The 15,508-nt window shown below is 34.4% G+C and overlaps 1 non-coding gene across 1 annotated transcript; it reads left to right on the top strand.

The window, feature by feature from the left end:
• Positions 1–1,135: 1,135 nt before the first annotated feature.
• Positions 1,136–1,242, top strand: LOC145110191 (small nucleolar RNA R71). Its single transcript, XR_013709572.1, has one exon. It is a non-coding gene; the product is annotated as a small nucleolar RNA R71 (small nucleolar RNA).
• The last annotated feature ends 14,266 nt before the right edge of the window (positions 1,243–15,508 follow it).

Here is a 15,508-nt window from a genome sequence, read left to right as displayed (position 1 = left end):
AATTCTTCTCCAATTCATGTCGAGTGTCTATTAGATCTTGCAGGAACTTCGCGTATTTTGGAATTTTTGAAAGTGAATCAATAAAAGGAGTATTAATTGGAATACCCTTTATTTGTTGAATAAACTCCAGATGTTCCCTTTCCAGTGGACTAAGATGTGCTCGAGACGGGAATGGCAAAGGCGGTTTATAAGCTGGAACAGATACGTAATTTTTCTGTTCAGACCGGGTCCACGACGTGATCATAGCGGGCTCACGACGTGAACTGGGTATTCCAGCAATGTCTTCATTTTCGAGCTTTGGCTTCTTCGGCTTTGGATCGGGCTGCTTTGGTTCCACTTCTAGTGTCTCCAAAAACTCAGAGATCGCCTTTTTTTCAGTATCAATAGCCATAACATGAGGTTGAGCTTTCTTTTCGGGAAGTTGTGAAGAGAATTTATTATTCACCAAAGTAGTGATTTGACCAACTTGGACTTCTAAACTATGAATCGATGCTTGATGATTTCTTAACGAAGCTTGCTAGTCAATCATCATTGTGTGCTGTTCTTTCATCATATTCATGTGATCCTTTAGCACTGCATCGGTATCATCATGTCTTCTCTCGGATGCTTCCATAAATCGGGTCAACATGTTTTCCAAGTCTACTTTCTTTTCGGCTGGTGGCTGCTCTTTTTAGGAGAAGCCTCGGCCTGTTTGCTTATATTTTTCTTCCTTTTGCTTCTTGTATTCATCGTATGGCAGCCACTCTTTCTTTGGTTTTCTCCAATCTTCATCAAACTTGTCCCCACTCGAGTAGCAAACTTGAGCCTTCTTGTTCCCATACTCATCCAAATGGCAGTCTATCGTTCACAACCAACTCTAATTGCATAAATTGACTGGTCCATTTGGTTCAGCCTTCAGTCCATATTATTTAGCATTGCCATCATAGAAGCCATCTCTTCAGAATGTGTACTCCCAACTCCCTTTACTCCTTCATTCCTTGAATTGTGATATTCACGAGAATGCTTTGCAAATTCTTCAACTAATTCCTTGACTTTGCCCGAATTTTTCTTTGTAAGTGGTCCTTGAGAATCAAGGAGTTGCCTAGTCATTACATTAACCCCATCATAGAATATAGATACTTATTGTTGGATGTTAAGGTCATGTTGAGGACAATTCCTTAACAACCCCTTGTAGCGCTCCCAAGCCTCGTAAAGTGACTCCCCCGGGTTTTGCTCAAAATTGGCTATTGCCTTCTTGAGTTTAGCTATCTTGGATGGTGGACAGAATTGGTCTAGAAACTGCTCATGCATTTGAGCTCATGTAGTGATTATACCAGGTGGTAGTGCTTTTAACCAATCGTTAGCAGCTCCCTTAAAAGTAACATGAAGCATCCTTAGCAAGACGGTATCTCTATTCACATTCGGGACATTGAAATAATCAGCAATGTCGTTGACTTCATCTAAGTGCTTAAACGCATCCTCATGATCTTTTCCATAGAATGGGATATCCTTCAGTACAGAAAGGATATGTCCTTTCAGCTCGAATGTGGCAGTCGTAGGAATGGCAGGTTGTACTAAACCTGGACCAACATCATCTCTAATTCTCTTTCTGTAAGCTACCATGGACATTTCTTCAATATTCGCCATCCCGTTTCTTGGCTCGTTTTCGAGTTCACTTGTATAAAGTCCAAACTCGGCTTCGGATTCGTATTCGGATTCGTTCGGGATAGGTATTTGGTCTAAGTCTTCAACCTTGTTCTTATCCTTTGAAGATGAACTCGATTCTTCCGTTTTCTTTCCCGACTTCTTTAAGAACACTGACTTGAGTTCTTGTAAGGGTGTCTTCTTTGGTGTTTGATCTTCTTTCACGTTCTTATCTTTCTTTTTGTGAAGGGCGGATTGTGGATCTTCAAGAGGTGGCACCAAAGGTGTGTTAGAACCCCTGGTCATGAACTCCTGCAAAATAAAAAATAAAAACGTAAAACTGAATTAAGAAAGACAAACTAAACTAAGAAAATGAGGAATCACAGGATTCACGTCGTGAGTTTGTAATGCTCACGTCGTGAGTTCTGTAATGCCAGAAAAAAATGAAACTCAAAAATAACTCTTTGCATGTTTTACCCCACAAAAAGGATCGATTAATTTAAAGCAAATAAATCAGTAATTAACTAAGTCGTTCCCCGTCAACGGCACCAAAAATTTGATGTGCACAAAAGTACCCACTAATTTTATAATTTATAACCTAACTAACTTAACTAACTAAAATGCACCTAGGCAGTGTACCTAGTCGAATTATAGAATAGTTGGGTAATTCGGGTGTCGATCACAAGGAACGGTGTTAACTAATTAATCTACTTACTACTAAATTAATCTTATTATTAACAGCTTAAAAGGGTTTTATCTGATTTTACAAGATCAGACGAACTTTACTCAAATTCAATCAATTACTAAAAACACTTCTGTTAGTTCGAATCCACTTTCCCTCAATGGTTTATAATTTAGCTGTGACAATTACTGTTGGTACCAATTAAGATAATATTAGCAATTTAGTTCTAAATCCACTAGCTTTAATTAATTCATGTAAGTTCTCTAACACAGCTTAATTCAATGATTCAATTACTTATCTAAGATTGGTTTGATCTTAGCTCTAATAAACTAGTGTTCACTGAATTATTAGGTATTCAAATTCATGCAAATTTGTATTCACTAACTACACAGAACAAGAATTTAAAGCAATCAAATATTAAATTAAACATGTTAGGTAAAATCGATCAACACAAGCATATTACCAACAAGTAAAGTCAAATCTAATACATCAAAACCATGAGTTCCAGCTTCATCTAGCTAACAGAAGCAGCTAGATTTAGCTGGACATACTAGCAAATAAACAAGCACAAATCAAAGTATAAAACATGTTCAAGTATCAACAATTAAACTAATTATGAACCTCTACTCTTTTGGTGTTGAAAACCTTTTTCCAAGACTTTTCTTCTGCTAAAATTCGTCTTCTGAAACCCTTTTCTCCAGCCAAAAGCTTCTCAAGTCGTAATGAGCAAGAGAATTTATAGTATCTGATTTTACCGAGTTCACGTCGTGAACCATAAGGATTCACGTCGTGAATGCGAGTTTTCCGTATTCGACAAGGACTCTTTCACCCGGATGCATATCTTCTGGAATACTCTGCTCACGTCGTGAACATCTAATTACTCACGTCGTGAGCACGTTTTTTGCTGAGTTTTCCTTCCCTCTTCCCTTTAAGCCTCCAAAGTTCCAAATATTGTCAGTTCTAGTCCCTCTCTTCGAGAATGCTTCTATTTTGGCTGCAAATAACAATTTATCCTTATAAGTACCATTATTCTATGTAAATAACCAAAATATATGTAAAATGTAAATAAATATTGCCTAAAAATATGTATAAATATGACAATATCACAATAATATTTCCATATATCGAATTTTCTACGTTGAATCACATCAACACGATATTCATATATGTTCATGACTAAGTTTCATTAAAATCCTTCAATCTAAACTTTTAGATTTGAAATGAAGTATGACTGTCCTCTCCCCTAAATCCTTTTGTAGTGAAACAATTCCCAACTTTGCAATTTGCAAATTTGTAACCTTTGTTTCCTACAAATAGTATTGCTAGCCTGCAATACTTAGCATAACAATTATGCTCCCACTAGCATAACAATTATGCTCTTGCCAGCATAACAATTATGCTCCCACTAGATTTGACATGTATCCAAAAAATTCAACTGGACTTCCAGAAATCAATACTATTAACTTTCTTTCTAAAGTTCAGATTTCTGATTCATGGTGCTTTGATAAGGCTTCATCTAGACTTCTCAAGCTCATACACCGTCATTAGATAGCATATGTGCGTGTCTAAACCCTTTCAAAACACTAAGTCCTGAACGTTTAAACAGTTCCTTGCCATTTCTCATAAGTCGAACTATGAAAAGGGCTGTCGTAATCATATATCAATTTGAGAATCTATGAATAGGAACTTAATGGAGTTAGATAATGGATGTACCTGAAGTAGAGTCATACAACTTGACTTTCTTATCTTTGCAATCATTCAGGTAGACAGGGCAGCTTCGCATCCAATGTCCCTTCAATTGGCAATAGAAACATATGGACTATTCAGGAACGGCACATGGAACTATCTCATAATTAGCCTTTATCTTTACCATATGGTTAAACGATTTGGCCGATCCCTTTCCATTGGGAAGAGAAACCTTTTCTGGATTACCATTATTGCTATTTTCCATGGAGTTTTGAGAGACAGATCCTTCAACCACATTTGCTTGACTAGTTCTCTTCAGCATTTCTGCTTTAGTAGCAATTAGAAAATATGTCAGATCAGTTAGGGTCACGTCGTGGTCAGTCATATAGTAGTACTTAAGAAACTGACTATATGACTCAGGAAGCGAGTGAAGAACCAAGTCAATGGCCAGCTCCCATGGGAAAATGACACCCAACATTCCCAATCTGTCAACTTGTGACTTCATGTTCAAAACATGCACACACACAGAATTTCCATCTTGGTGTTTGCATGCCAAAAGGGCTTGAGTAACCTTGAACTTTTCAAGTTGACAAAAACGTCGGTCGAGGAGAATCAATGTAGGAGGTGGGAAAAAGTTGGAGAAACGTGATTTCTAGTTCCACCATTTGAATAAGGGAACATTCTTTCACCTTGATCAATATGTGGATGATCATCTTCAGAAGGATGAGGAAAACCATTGTTGTCTGAACTTGACATCTATAAAGGGAGATAAGAATTCAAGTTAGTTGATTTATTTAATCTTTAATTATTAACCCCAATTTTAAATTAAGGCTAGGATCCATATTTTCGATTCGAATTCTGAATATGGATTTTGTAATCAAATTCAAATCTATTTTAGGTAGGTAAGCAATTACACGTTTTAATCTAATGAAACTCCTAGATCTTTTGAGATTCATTGAACTGTTCAATAACATGTTTAATCTCGATTATGCTCTCACTTTGTGACTGGGATGCCGAGGATCACAAACGATATGTGAATAACCATACAAACTAGCTCGTACTTTCGATGTCATTTTGTAACATCCGATTTATTAAATAATAAACTGGAACCCCAAGATGTAATTTTTATTACTATTTTATATTATTATAGCCCAAAATCCAATAATAATTAGCGGGGTGTTGGTTTCGGGAAGCCAAAGGACAAGATTTGAATCTTCGGGGGTTAAAGTGTAATTTCGGGATTTATTTTGCAAAGGATTTTAGAAGTCAGGGGTGTTTGGTATCATTTGGACTTAATATGAAAGGGTTTTGGATGCCTGGGGCTAAAAGGGTAAATTATGTACCTAAGTTGAAAAGAATTTGTTAAGCAGGGGCTGCTTGGTAAATATTTCGGACTTGATTTATATGGATTTTTAGATGGAGGGGTTTAAATGGTAAATTAAGGATTTAAATTGAAAAAAAGGAGAATGAGGGACTAAAGGTGTCATTATGGGGATAAGTTTATGAGAGTCGGGTATATAACTGTCACCCCTCTCGTTCAAACCCTAACCCTAATAATATGTTGCAGCCGCCACCTTCCACATGTGACCTCCCTCTAGCCGCCACCACCCCCATTTACTCCCGTTTTCGATCGGCAGACGATGACAGCGACCACCGGACGTCCGCCGTCCTTCTCCTTCTCCTTGTTCAGCCGGCAACGATGAAGAACCTCATATTGAGGTTGAATCTGTGGGCCGCCAGGATCGTCTAGCATGGATTCTACTTTGCCAAGGAATATCGTCGCCTCCGATGTGAACCGCTGTTGCCGCCCGCCACTCGAAATCGCAGCCGTTGCTGTACGCCACCGTGAGGTGGGTGATGACATTCATTTTTCCGAGCAAAAAGATGGATGTGTGTTTCTGTGAACCCGAGATACGTTGTGCTGGCCAGAAATCGAGGAAAAGGACCACCATGGCCGCCAGCCATGGTGGCCACCGCCTACTACCATTTTCCGTCGCCACCAGCCACCGTGGAAGGTGGCTATGTGCTTGTTTTTCTTTGTACTTTAGGTGTGTCTTGTTGTATTGCATTAAGTGTGTGTAGTGTTGTGTGATCGGGAACAAAAGGTGAACCACCACCACCACCGTGAGGTGGTGGCTGCCACCATGTGCCACCGCCGGCCACCATAAGGGTAGTTGTGTGTGTATGTGTGCTTGTATTAGTGTGTGTGTGTGTTAATTGGGATTTTGCATTGGAATGTTGTAATTGGCGCTAGAATAATGAAAAGAAAACTCATAACCACCACCGTGAGGTGATGGCTGCCGCCTCCTACCGCCACCAGCCGCCGTGTTAGGTGGCGGTGTGCTTTTGCTTGCGTTTAGTTGCTTTTGGGATGATTGGACAAAAATGGACTAGAACCATAACCACCACCGTGAGGTGGTGGCCGCCGCTGTGAGTCGTTGTTGACCACCACTACCCGAGGTGGTAGTGGGTGGTGCCTGACTAATGAAACCCTAGTGGGCCTAATGAAACCCTAATGGATCTAAGTACTTAGATTTTGGGCATGTTGGGTTGTGCTTGGGTTGGAAACCCTAATGACATGAAACCCTAATTTTGGGAATTTGATCGAGACCCACACTGGAATTATTTATTAGACTGAAATTGTTAATTACTAATCATTTGCAATTAACCTAAGGCAATATTGTACTTAATGGATTAAGTCCTTAATGGGTTAAGTAGGAACACTTAACCCTAATCGTCATTTCATGTGAAAACCCTAATTTTACTTGGGCCTTAAGTTGGGCATTTCTATTGGGCTTTGGTGATTGGGCTACTGATAGGCTATCCAAGAACAAGTAAATGGACTAAACTATTTAGATAGGCTTTAGAGTAAGGCCCATGTGAGGTTTTGGGCCCAATTTTGAAAATCGGGCCATAACTGGGCCTTGAGGATTATGAGAGGTTGGACCAATTGAAATGCCAAATGCTTGGACTGATTAAATGGTTGGGCCTTAGGGTAAGACCATGTAGAGGTCTGGGCCTAATTTGGAAAATTAGGCCATATGTTGGGCTTTGGTCGATTGGTTGACTATTGGGCCTTTGGAGTGTGAGTTGGATCTTGGGCTTGGAACCCAATTATTAATTGGGAGTTGTTTTGATGTTGACAGCTCGGGAATCTGTCAACCGGCAGCTGGAGTTTTATCTGCAGGACTTCAGCAGTGTGAGGTGAGTTTTCCTCTCTATACCCAAGGGTCTAAGGCACCAAGGCCGGCCCTTTTGGATTGATATCCTGATATGTTATATGCTCGAGTATTGTATGATCTGTTAGATCAGTATCCCAATAGATAGGATGTTATATGTTGCTATGATCTGTTACATCAGTATCTTGTTAGATAGGATGTTACTATGTTGTAATGATCTGTTAGATCGGTTTGTGTGTCTATAGATTGTTATGTGATTAGCTGATATATGTGCACATGTTCGACTAGTGGTTGAGGCTTATCTGCATTGTGTGAGAGCCAACAGACCTGGGCATTCCAACCCGATGGTTGTGGGTCGTGAGTATTCCATCCCGATGATGATTAAACTCGTAGTATGTGGGCATTCCAACCCGATGGTTGTGGGCCGAGGGTATTCCATCCCGAGGATGACTGGACCTGTTATATATATATATATATATATATATATATATATATATATATATATATATATATATATATATATATATATATATATATATATATATATATATATATATATATATATATATATATATATTGGCATTCCAACCTGGGGTATTTCATCCGGATGGATGATTGGACCCGGAGGTTGATTGGCCTGGGGTATTCCAACCCGATGGTTGATTGGACCCGACATATTTGTCATTGTATACGGTGAGACTAGGCTGCTTCGTGCGTCAGTCAACAGGCCTACGGTATTCCATCCCGATGGTTGAGGGCCTGGGGTATTCCAACCTGATGGTGTATTAGACCCATAGTATGTTCTATGTGATTATATGTGTATTGTTCTATGTATGGGTATTTTGGGGGAACTTACTAAGCTTTGTGCTTACGATTTCAGTTTATTGTTTCAGGTGCTTCAGATGTCTCGGCAAGGCGAAGGCGTGACCGTACACATACTCGTGATTTGGACTTATGGTTTATGGGATACTCTGATATGAAACTATTTTGAAAACATTTTGTAATAACTAATGGCTTTTGGAGGTTTGAAAAAGTTTTAAATTGATTTCATTTTTATGGGTGTTACACATTTATCATCTAATTAATGTGTCGGTTAACCACACATGCTCCATTAATCATTTTTATAGGTGTTACACATTTATCATTATACTTTTAATGAGGATTAAGTGTCCTATCGAACCCGTTCGGCTTCGTGAATGAGGCGTACTAGCGATTCGACTGACTCGTCTTATACATATAGTAAATATTAAACTTTTAATCTTACATATAGTATGGGGTGAATTTTAAACATTTTAAAATATTAAGGGTTTAATCTTTTAATAAATTAAACTCTTAATTTAATTAAATTTAATCCACATATGGATTTATTAATTATGGTTTAATTAATCTTTTAATTTAGTTATTAATAATACCCATAAGGATATAGGGAAAAGTTCAATAGAAAACCATTATTAATCAAAGAACCAAGGAACCAATCCAAAGCGTCGGAATTTAAAGCGATCAACGGCAAAAGGAAGGGTTGTAAATTTTTATAATGGACGCATATGTACCGGATTATAACAAAACTCAGTTCCTTTTTTTCATTTAAAATTTATTTTAGACCAAGTTTTTTATCGAAAAAAAAAACCGAATATACCGTTGTTCACGATTTTTCGTCCTCTTTCTATAGAGATCCATGATGATATATAAAAAACCAACTATTTTTTTCAAAAAAAACTCACTTAGTTTTCTTAGTTTTTTCAATATTTAAGTTTATTTTTATTAAAAAAAAATCAATTATACCAAAAATATTAATTTTTATACTCTATTAATAAACATCAACACCGAATAAATAAATAAAATAAAATAAAAAAAAAAACTCGAACAGTGTAGATTCACACTGTGAATCTAAACTGTAAATATTTCAATTTTTAACATTCACAATATGAAAAATCTCGAACAGTTCAGATTCACATTGTGAATCTGAATTACTATTATACACACTGTGAATCTAAGAAGGTTCAAAAAAAAAAAAAAAAAACCTCGATCAGTGTACATTCACACTGTGAATCTAAATTGTAAATATTTCAAATTTTAACATTCACAATGTGAAAAAGCTCCGATCAGTTCAGATTCACGCTGTGAATCTGACTTATTATTATGCACACTGTGAATCTGAGGAGGTTCATAATGTAAATCTGAATAGGTTTACAATATGAATCTGAACAGGTTGACAATGTGAATCTAAACTGAAATATCGTTTTTTTAACTTGAATATAAATATATGTTTAAAAAGTACAAAAAAATGAATTTTGATATATTTATTAGTTTTTTTTCTATAAAAAAATAGACTTTAACTTTTTTCATGAAAGAAAATGAAGTGGGTTTTTTTCAAAAAAAAAGTTTGTTTTTTATATATCATCATGGATCTCTATGGAAAAAGGACGAAAAATCGTGAACAACGGTATATTCGGTTTTTTTTGGATAAAAAACATGGCCGAAAAAAAATTTTAAACGAAAAAAAGTGGTGGATTTTTTGGTATAATCCGGTGTGTGCTCGTCCAATGTAAAAGTGTACATCAATTTCCTTGGCAGTTGATCGTTATGATTTCCGACGCTCACGATTGGTTCATTGGTTCCTTGGTTAATTATGGTTCCCTATTGAACCTCACCTAAGGATATATTTTAGGGGTTTCCTTTTTAAATTTCAAAAATTATACCTTTAAATTTAAATTTCAAACAATCCCAAAAATATTAATTATTAAGTCCAATTAATAATTATCTAGTAACCAGTTATGGATATAATAATTATCTTTTAATTACAATCAAATAAATCATCATTATCTAATCCATAATTATCTCCTAACATTTAGCTTTTATTTAATTATCTTGTATTACAAAAAAAAACAGATTATGGCAGAATAAATAAAAGATAATTACCAAATATAAACCATGAAAATCAAGTTAGGCAAGTAAATCCGAAATCAGATCAGACGCACCAACTCACCGAGTTGGAGGACTAAACTCGACGAGTTCATGCAACCCGACGAGTTCATGCAACCCGACGAGTTCTAAGAACAACTCAACGAGTTCATTGAACAGAATGTTGATTATATTCCCTTCTCCTTTGGACAATTCACAATTGCATCATATTCAACGGAAAACTAATCTTAGGCTCTGATACCACTGATGGGTTTTGAGCATAACAACAATTCCTAAATGTGCATGTAACCCTAATGCTTTGGATCTAAGTTTTCTCTAGTTGAACATGCAAACTTGAACACAAAAGAAGAAACCCTAGGTTCTTTGTATAATAATCGAAATTCACATAATAGAGATCAAAATACATACCTTGATTGTTATGTAGTAATAACAATCTAAAACCGTGCTTGAAAGACCTTTGGTAGCAAGCGCCACAAGTACCGTGCCTCTAATGGCTCACAAATAAACCTAGCAACCAAGGATTACCATAGAGAGAGAAGGGAGGTGGAAAAATTCGGAATTCCTCTTAGGAATCAATTCTTGGACGAAATCAAACTCTATAGGGTTTATATAGGTGATAAGGAAGGTATTGGATAAGGCAGATGTATCCAAGATAACCCTAATCCGTTAACTTCCTCCCTAAGGTATCCAAGGCACCCTTAGAGCCCAAGGAAATCCTAGGAGCATCTAGATTTTGTTCACCCCCCTTTAGGGAGGTTCTCTAATTTCCCAATGCTCAACTATTGAATATTATCACCTTTAGTCCATGCAATTTCAATTAATTCCTTTAACCCTAAAATTAATTCCAAATTAATTTCTGATTAAATAATAATTAAACAATATGATTTCTATAAATACATTTTTTCCATAATACATTAATAAAGAATTTATTTTGATTTCTAATTAATTTATTAACCAATTAATAAATTAATAAATCATTATTCTCTCTCTAATAGTCATCCTATTCAATTGCTAGGTTTGAAGGCAACCCAAAAGGACTGTGCTACTATCAATTCAAGTTTATAACAATTATAGTTATGGGCTTTGACACCTAATACAACACTACTTTCATTACTAAGCAGATCGTGCCTCAAGTTGACACAAATACTGATGTTCCACTAAGAGAGATACAAGATGAGTTCGAGAAAAAAAATACGAGGTATAAATCTATATGCGCAAAATATTTAGGGCAAAGGCTGATATAAAAACATTGTTGTAGATATATGAAGCAACATGATATGTTGATGGACTACATCCTTAAGTTACAATTGACAAATGAAGAAGCAACATTTAGTTTAGATGTATACATTGAACCTAATGTTGGCTTTAATACTAGAAAGTTCAAACACGATTACATCTTTATGGGGTCCTTGAAAAAGGTCTTAAAGCAAGGAAAAGGCACCGATTAGGGTTGGATAGTACTTTTATGAAAGGCCCATTCTAGTCAAGTTTTTATTATTGTAGGTTTGGACTCCAACAATAGGATTTAACCCCATGGATATGTTATTGTTGAGTCTGAAAAGACCAATAGTTGGAAGTGGTTTTTAGAATCTATTGGAGATGATCTTGACCTCAGATCAAACTCAAATTCATTTTTGTGACAGATAGGCAAAAGGTATGCCTTTTATAATTTTTTGTTTACTATTTTAGTTGATTGACTATACTAACCATTTCATATTTTAATATAGGGTCTTATTCCTGGTATAACAAAACTCTTTCCACGTTTTGAGCAGAGGTATTGTCTAAGACATATCTATGAGAACACTAGAAAAAGACAAGAGGCTAAAGATTACAAAGAACACCTGTGGATATGTGTCACATTAACAATTGTTCTAGAATTTAAACATTTCATTAGGGAGTTTGAGTTTTTTAATAGAGAAGCATGTGATTGGATTAAGAAGATTCCATGACAGCACTTCACAAGAAATCATTTCACATGTACTTACATTTGTTTTTGTTGATTCATTTTTATATACAAATATTTAAATAGTTTCTTGTTTCACAAGGAGAGCAATATCTAATGTTTTCCTCAACATGTGTGACATTTTCAATAGAAAAGTCACAAATAAGAGGAACATACCATTTATAATTTGTTTGTAGTTTGTAAGAGAATACTTGATGAAGAGAATATTCAATGTTATTAAGGTTATGAACAAGGGGCAAGGGCCCCTCACAACAACTGCTACTAGGCTATTAAAAGTTCAATATTACTAGTTTCTCAGTATTAAGTAAGGTAGAATGGTCCATCTAAGTACCAAGTTCATTCACCATGGGAGGACCAACATGTAGTGAACATCAACAACATGTGTTGTTTCTAAAGGAAGTGTGAACTTACAGGAATTCCCTATAATCATGATATAGCAACCTCCACTGCAATATGTAAAAACAATGAACTTGAAGGGATATATACTAATGGGTACACAAAGTCTACTTCTTGGATGCACAGAAAGAGGCTTATGATTTCAAGGTGAAACTAATTAAAGGAAGATCTATGTGGCCAAGTAATGTATATCCTACACAAGGTTGTAAAAAGCGCTCGATCTTTTCTAGTCAGTCCCTTAACCGGCTAGGCGCCTTCTAGTCGGTCGGCTGGCGCCTAGGGACTAATCGGGAATTAATTAGGACCTAGTCAGGATTTTTAAAACACTGATCCTACAAGGTTAAACCTACCATGCATCACAAGCAGACATGAAGACCAAAAAAGAAGAAGGAGAAGAGTGAGGATGAGTGGTTAAGTCGTAGCCAAAAAGCTAGTCAAGGAGGCAATCAAGTTGAAGGTGGTATTTATCTTGAGAAGTTAATCATTAAGCATATCAGTATAAATTATCGACAATGCCAAAAAACAAAGTTCGCAATTAAGGTGATCTTGAAGTAGTCTTTTGGTTTTTGGTACTAGTTTAAAAATATAGTTATTTTGGTTTGTAATTGTTATGTTCAAGTTTCATTTATGTTGGTTTGTGGTTTTGGTTACAAAAAATTGTTTGTATGTATGTTGGTTGAAACAATTTTTTTTTTGAAATGGTTATAATCCAACGTTAGTTATGTTGGTTTTGTGTTTATGTAATGTAATGATAATGAAAACATGTTTGTTTAAGTATTTGGTATTATAACATACGGTTCCTTGGATCTGGATTTTGTACTTTTTTTATTGCATATTCTTGCATTACAATACATTCATAACATGACTACTGATTAAACTAAAGAACAGCAAACCAAAAACCCTAAAAGATTTCAACCAAAACACATACTATCTATCAACAACCAAAAACCAAAGCCATACCATCCATCAACAACGAAAAACCAAAAACTCTAAGAGCATCTCCAATGGTTAAGTCTTATTAGGACTTAAAACTATTGTCACATCATCAATATAATAAATTAACCTATAATTAAATAACCACTCCAATGGTTAACCTCTTCAAATTGCTTTTTTTATAAAATTTTAACTAATTTATCAATATCTATTAAAAATATTCTATAAAACCCTCTTATTTGATTATTTGTTTTTTAAACACATGTTGTATTTTAATTTTATTAAAAATATTATGATACATTGTTTCAAAATAAATATATTACAACATATCGTTCGAAAAAATTAATACGAAAAAACAATTATGAAATAGTAATAAAAAATATTGAAAAAATTTTATATAATCATTATAATTTTATATTTTATAGAAAGAAATTTCATTAGATATTTAATATAAATAATTAATTAGTAAATAAATAAAAAAATATTTAAAAGTAAAATATATTTAGGGTTGTAAATAAAATATAACTAAAGTTTGAAGAGGTTAAGTGACAAAGTATAGAAGTATATTGACCACTCAATATATATTGAGTGGTTAATAAAAAAAATAAAATAAACTCAAACCTCGAATGGTAGTAAGTTATAAAAAATAAACGTCAATAATAATATCCTATAAAAAAAGTTACCATTAAAGATGCTGAGGTCAATTTTTGACCATTGTCATATCAATTTCAGCATATACAAAGTAGACAAACCTCATTAGGGAAAGAATGAAATCGGCGACTAGGGTTTACGGATGTCCATAACGTCTGTCCGGGATTTACGGATGTCCATAACGTCTTCACTACAATGATTCTCCTACAAATACAAAGAACCATGATGAGTGTGAATTAAGAATGAGGGAGAAGAAGAAACACGAAATAGAAAGTTTGATGTTTGTGTCAAACCAGTAAATAGGGTTCAAAGTTTATTAAGGTAAATTGCAAAATTGGTCCTATTGACGTAAATACCTTGATGTGAGTGGCACATGGTGAGCTTAAGGAAATCAATTTGACGGATGGTAAAGGTGGGGACTAATTTCACTTATGCCAAAAAGACCAATTAATACTACAATTTTAAAAATACTTGGACTTGATCCAAAGAAAATGGGTCTTCGGAATATGATATTTTCGATGTAAACATGTATTCCTTCTCCTGTGTACTAGTCCTCATTCAAAATTTTATTTTAATAAACCCCGAATTATTTACTTACACGGTTAGTTGTATATAGTCTATAATAATAACACATGGCGTATTTTAAAATTAACTCCTATCAAAAAAATGATGTTCATAAATAACTAATTTCTTAACAAATATATATATATATATATATATATATATATATATATATATATATATATATATATATATATATATATATATATATATATAGGCTGAGGTTCAATAGAGAACCATAATTAACCACGGAACCAAGGAACCAATCCTTTTTTCAACTTTTAGAACTTATTTTTTATTAAAAAAAAACTAAAAATACAGAAATTCATAACTTTTTATCATTTTTCCAATGATATCAAATTCGATTTTTTTTTTACCTCAAATTCACAATGTGAATTTTTGAAAATTCACAATGTGAATCCGGATTCACACGGTGAATCCGAAAAATATTTTTCACATTCTTAATATTAATATATGAATTTAGATATTTTTAGATTTTTTTTTCGATAAAGAATAAGCTCTAAAATTGAAAAAAAGATTTGATTCTTTGAAAATTCAATAATTATGGTTCTTTATTGAACTTTTCCATATATATATATATATATATATATATATATATATATATATATATATATATATATATATAATCTTTTACTAATTCCAACGTTTTTTTAAAATACTTTAATGTAAAACTTAAAAAGTAAATTTCTCAAGATTTTATTTAAAGTGTCAATAAGAACGATAAGAACTTCAAATTTGCCATTAGTTCATGTTTTATGAATTCCGACTATCACTTGTAACACAGCATACCGATTTAACTATCTTACATAATATTTTCAAACTTACAAAGGGAAAGAATGAGCCCAAAAATGTTGGTGTCACAATTACCTGACAGATTAGTGATGGAAATTC

Source organism: Lactuca virosa, chromosome 4 (assembly GCF_052849685.1).
Source record: "Lactuca virosa cultivar CGN04683 chromosome 4, Lactuca_virosa_CGN04683_v6, whole genome shotgun sequence".
NCBI lineage: Eukaryota > Viridiplantae > Streptophyta > Magnoliopsida > Asterales > Asteraceae > Lactuca > Lactuca virosa.
This window is presented reverse-complemented; position numbering and strand designations above follow the sequence as displayed.